The sequence below is a fragment of the Chanodichthys erythropterus genome, chromosome 2, assembly GCF_024489055.1.
Source record: "Chanodichthys erythropterus isolate Z2021 chromosome 2, ASM2448905v1, whole genome shotgun sequence".
Lineage (NCBI taxonomy): Eukaryota > Metazoa > Chordata > Actinopteri > Cypriniformes > Xenocyprididae > Chanodichthys > Chanodichthys erythropterus.
In genome coordinates this window covers 21,992,785-21,998,784 of record NC_090222.1, presented here as the reverse complement: position 1 = coordinate 21,998,784, position 6,000 = coordinate 21,992,785, and positions in this window count along the sequence as shown.

The window sequence follows — 6,000 nt, the reverse complement described above, 5'->3', positions numbered from 1 at the left end:
TGGGGACCAAATGTCCCCATGATGTAATATAAACCTGAGTTCACCTACATCGTGGGGACCAGCCAGCGGTCCCCACAATGTAAATGGGTTTATAAATCATATAGAATGAGTTTTTGTGAAAAAGTAAAAGTTTGCACAGTTTCCTGTGAGGGTTAGGTTTAGGGGTAGGGGCAGGGTAGGGGGATAGAATGTACAGTTTGTTCAGTGTAAAATGCATTGAAGTCTATGGAAAGTCCCCACAATTCACAAAAACAAACATGTGTGTGTGTGTGTGTGTGTGTGTGTCGCTCTAAATGAGTGAAGTTGTTTCATTTAGATGAGTTACATTACAAAGACCAAAACAGCTGCTGCAGAGGATCTGACCAATTCATTATTCTTGTGTTATTCAATTACAAAACAAAGACAGTGTCTCTGCATTCTCATCATAACAAATTACCTCCAAACAAATAATTAGTGCTGGGAATAAATCTCTTGTCATATTTCATTACAACACAACACAGGAATGTGCTCGGAAATACCAAGAGTTCTCCTCAGTTTGTCCATGCTGAGGTTGTGTGTGTGTGTGTGTGTGTGCATGCAGGCTGCCTGCGTTTTCACTAGAAGTTTCTCACTATTCAGCCTGCAGATTTTACCTTCCTGCACTTTTGTACATGTCAGTTTTGCTCTGTTCAAAAAAAAAAAAAATCCATTGAGTCAAAGAACGATACTATTAAGCACAGGTGCTCCCTGTGAAGATGGAGCACTTTGGCAGTTCCCTTAAACTTCTCTTAAGCGCTTAGCTCACTGAACCTTGGGAATGAACATTCTCTTGACTTGACTGACTGGATTTCTGAAGCCTTATTTGAAAATAAGGCTTAAATCAATAGAATAAAATATAATAGACACTATTTTTGGAGCACTGGACAAAAATTCAGAACACATAATCCTATTATGGAGACAAAAGGTTAAGTGTTTAAAATTCTGGTCGAACCTGTGGACATCCACACTGAGCAGAGACAAAGTCTGAGTGTCCTTGCATGTATGAATTTGAAGCCTCATTGGATTCATGATATGTGGAGATTACGTGTAAACTTTAATCACATTCCACCCTCTTATTAAGCGAAGCCCTATCAGATCATTTGTCGTATATGTTCCTGCAGGGTGAAGGGTGATCATTTCCATACGAATGAGCAGCCTTTTTTTTTTTCTTTTTTTTTTTCTAATTACACTGCAACACAGACCTTATTTCCAATCTAGAGTCCCGGTTTATTAAAACAGTCTGTTATACAACTGCACATAATTAACAACAAAAAAATTAGGCTTTTTAAAAGTGAAAGCGCCATATGAACAATTAATGTTCTAATCAACCCTTTTGAAACACAGTACTTAGTTCATACGGAATAGCCCTTCTGTTTGCATAATGAACACAGCTGAAACGGAGGCGAGACAAAGTCAGACAACAAAGAATAAACTAATGAAGACCATGCAGAACCCAGAAAGAGCAGGATTCACACAGCCCACTCTCTAAAAAAATTCAACCAATGTTTGGGACAAATATGGACAAACCCAACCATTGGGTTTAAAAATTGATTTAAAAATGTAATCCAGTGGTTAGGTCCATATTTGACCCAAACATGGGTTGAAACAACCCAGCATTTTTTTCGAGTGCACTTTATAGATCAAACCAGAGTAGAAAATGCTTATTCAATATTAATATAAGGGTCAATGACATGATGTGAAGTTCATTATTTTTTTTTCTTTCAAAATAATTTGATGAATTCATGACGTATATCACTTTATTGTATAAAACCTATTAATTTTGAATTTATTTTTAGTATATTTAAATAATGCATATTATTTTATATTTTGTTATCTTAAACCCCCAAAATATCAGGTGGTACAGAGTGAAAAGGTTTGTATCTCTCTCAAATACTGGTAAAAAAAATGCTAATTTCAAATATGGGTAGGTTGGTACTTTCCATGTCAGATGGTACAACTGCAGTATATATACCTGCAACTATTTGGTTGTACCACCTGACATAAAAACTGAATTTGAACACTTTGAAATTTTATTTAACAACTGAAACTTGAACACATTGTCCATAACTCAAAAATGCATTACATCAGTTCTGAAAAGATTTTTAAAAAACACCTTTTTTGAAGCTTTATTTGTCAACCACCTATAAATTAATAACTATAGTCATTAGTTAGTGTGAGATGTTATTGTCAAAATGTTGTCTTTTTAATTTAGTTTCCCTTTCATGGGAACATCGACGCTGCGTAAGCGCTTTGGGAACGCCTCTGTGTGTTACGTCTTGAAGCACTCGTGAAATCGAACCAATAGTGTGACGGGACGTCAGAGCGGGTGACGTCACGGACCAGGAAACTATAAAGCACCCTTGAGAACAAAGAACGCCAGCTTCTGAAGTCTTCAGCAGCGCTCTGTGTTATCGTGTGTCTTATTTGGTGTTGTCTGTCCCTTTATATCTACACAGCAAACAAAATATCTCTTCGTCCGAGGACAAGAGTATTTTAGTTCACCAAGCACATATAATATATACATATATATATTGTGAGACACAAATGGCGAGTTCAAGCAAGCAACAGTTTGTTAAGTGCGTTCATCCCTGCCCTCGCTTCATCACGGGCGGGGATACACACGAGATGTGCGTTGCTTGTTTGGGAGTGGAGCATGCACAGGCAGCTCTCGAGGGAGCTGTCTGTGTACATTGTGAAAAACTGACGCTCCGTACACTCCGCTCACGCCGCGCGTTCTTTGACAAGAATAAAGAGGGCGCCGCGGCGAGTGTTCCCCAGGGTTCGGGTCCCGCTGCTGCCGAGGCACAGCGGCGGCTTCAGTCCTGGGGTTCACAGATGGATCTGGCGGAGGGGCTAGAGACGGGTCCTGCCCTATCTCAGCCTTCACCCGCCAGACCCAGTGTCTCTCCCCTGGCTGCGGAAGCACGCGCTGCGGTTTCTTCCCCCAGGGTAGAGGCACCTGCACCGGCGCTTCACTTATCCAGCTCCGAGGAGATGGATGTAGCGAGCGTCGGGGCTGGAGAGGAGGACCCGCCATCCTCATCTCCAGCTCATGAGGAGCTTTTAGATGTTGTGACTCGGGCGGTGGCAAAGTTAAAAATAGAATGGCCAGAAGAAAGATCAGAAGCGCGAACAAAAAGCAAATTGGATGAGCGCTTTCTCCCCGCCCGATCACAGCCTCAGCCCCGGGGATTGCCGTTTTTCCACGATCTCCACACCGAGGTGTCGAGATCGTGGCACAAGCCAGCACAATTTCGTGTTTACAACCCACAAACCACTCTATATAGTAATATAGTAGGAGGTAAACAGCACGGTTATGGGGCGATGCCTCAGGTTGAGGAGACGCTCGCGAGCTATCTCTCGCCTGAGACAGCATCGTCCCTAAAATCCCCGACTTTGCCCACCAGACCCCTGCGTACAACATCAGCGCTGGTGGGCAGGGCTTATACCTCAGCAGGTCAGGCGGCCGCATGTCTCCACACTATGGCCATCCTCCAGGCATATCAAGCCGACCTGCTGGGGGAGATAGACGAGAGTGGCGAGGCGACTTTTGACGCTATCCAAGAGCTCAGGAAGGCTACCGACTTGTCTCTCCGGGCCACCAAGGAGACGGCAAAATCAATAGGCCGCTCTATGGCAGCCCTGGTGGCCACGGAGAGACATTTATGGCTCAACTTATCAGATATAAAAGAGCGAGATAAGTCTGTGCTTCTAGATGCACCTGTGTCTCCCCTGGGCCTCTTCGGCGACTCGGTTACATCTGTCGTTGAGAGGTTCCAGGAGGCAAAAAGACAGTCGGCGGCCTTCCAAAAGTTCCTCCCTCGCCGCTCTGCCGAGGTTGCTGAGCGGGAGCAGCCTCGGCCGTCTACAAGCTCCTCGACTGCGCATAGAGCGCAACAGAAACAAAGTGTTGCCACCCGTGCTCCCCCGCAAAGATCTTGGGGACCGGGGAGGGCAACGCAAGCGAAGCCTTCCAAGGGTAAGACAGATCTGCGGACTGTCATTATCGCGAGGAAGGCTTCGAAGAAGTCCTGACGTCAGGGGTTCAGGACTTCTGAGGGCAGCCCCCTCCGAAGAGGGTCTTGTAAAATTAAAATCTATAATACTAACCCCTCTTCGGCGCCCTCAGGGGGCCATTCTGCCAACCCCGCCGTCTCGTGCGTTACGGGGCGCAGCGGCCCCCACCGACCCTCTGAGGAGGGCCGGTCAGCGCTTGATTCGACTTCTTCCTGCCGGTGCGCCGCTCCAGGGCGTCGAGCCAAGTGCTCAAAAAACACCAGAGACCAGCCTCGAGAGGTTGGTTCCCTTAGTAGAATTTTTGGAAGAATGGAAACGTCTTCCCAATATTTCTCAGTGGGTACTGCAGATGATAGAAAAGGGTTACAAAATACAATTCGGGTCTCGCCCGCCCCAGTTCAACGGGGTCCTCCCTACAGTGGTGGGCCCCCAGCAGTCTCTGGTCATGGAACAAGAAGTTATGACACTTTTGCAAAAAGGAGCTATCGAGAGGGTTCCTCCTCCCGGCAAACAGTCAGGGTTTTACAGCCGCTACTTCATAGTTCCGAAGAAGGATGGAGGGTTGCGTCCTATTCTAGATTTACGCATGTTAAATCGCTCAGTACAAAAGCTCAAGTTCAAGATGCTTACACTCAGACAGATCACCACACAGATCAGGTCCGAGGACTGGTTCGTGACAATAGATCTGAAAGACGCGTACTTTCATGTGTCAATCCATCCTTCACACTGGAAGTTCCTCAGGTTCGCTTTCGGGGGCGAAGCTTACCAATACAAGGTTCTTCCGTTCGGCCTATCTCTTTCACCCCGCACCTTCACAAAGTGCGTGGATGCGGCTCTGGCTCCGCTGAGACTCCAGGGCATCCGCGTGCTGAATTATATCGACGACTGGTTGATTCTGGCTCAATCAGAGCAACAGGCAGTTCAACATCGAGATGTAGTTCTGTCACACATGAGAAGGTTAGGGTTGAGACTCAATACCAAGAAGAGTGTGCTTCTTCCAGCTCAAACTACCAGCTATCTAGGGGTAGTTTGGAATTCCACGACGATGCAGGCACATCTGTCTCCTGCCCGGGTGAATTCTATTCTCTCAACCATGAAAGGGGTGAAATTAGGCCAGTCACTCACTGTAAAACAGTTTCAGAAACTGTTAGGTCTGATGGCAGCCGCTTCCAACGTGATACCTTTTGGTCTGCTGCACATGAGACCGTTACAGTGGTGGCTCAGAACCAGGGGTTTTCTCCGAGGGGAAATCCTTTTCGCACAATCAAGGTCACGCGGCGATGCCTTCGTGCCTTGGCAGTGTGGAAGAAACCCTGGTTTCTGTCCCAAGGTCCTGTGTTGGGGGCTCCTTGTCGTCGCAAAATGCTAACGACGGATGCGTCTCTCACAGGCTGGGGGCGATCATGAGTGGTCGCTCAGCTCAGGGTCTTTGGGGGGACCATCATCGTTCCTGGCACATAAATCAGCTGGAGATGATGGCGGTATTTCGAGCACTCAAATACTTCCTCCCAGACCTAAGGGGCCATCACGTGTTAGTTCGTACAGACAACATGTCGGTGGTCTCCTATATCAACCATCAGGGGGTCTGAGGTCTCGCCAGCTGTGCAAATTATCACATCAGATCCTCCTATGGTCCCAGGGGAAATTTCTCTCTCTGAGAGCAGCTTATATCCCGGGACATCAAAATGTGGGGGCAGACATCCTGTCGAGGCAGGGGCCGAGGCCCGGGGAATGGAGGCTCCACCCCGAGGTGGTGGAGCTGATATGGAAGAATTTCGGTCGCGCAGAAGTCGACTTGTTTGCCTCGAAAGAGACGTCTCATTGCCCGTTGTGGTATTCTTTGACCCATCCAGCCCCTCTGGGGCTGGATGCTATGGTACAGACGTGGCCGAGGCTGCGTCTGTACGCATTTCCCCCGATCGCTCTGCTCCCCGGAGTTCTGGAGAGGGTTCGACGGGACGGGGT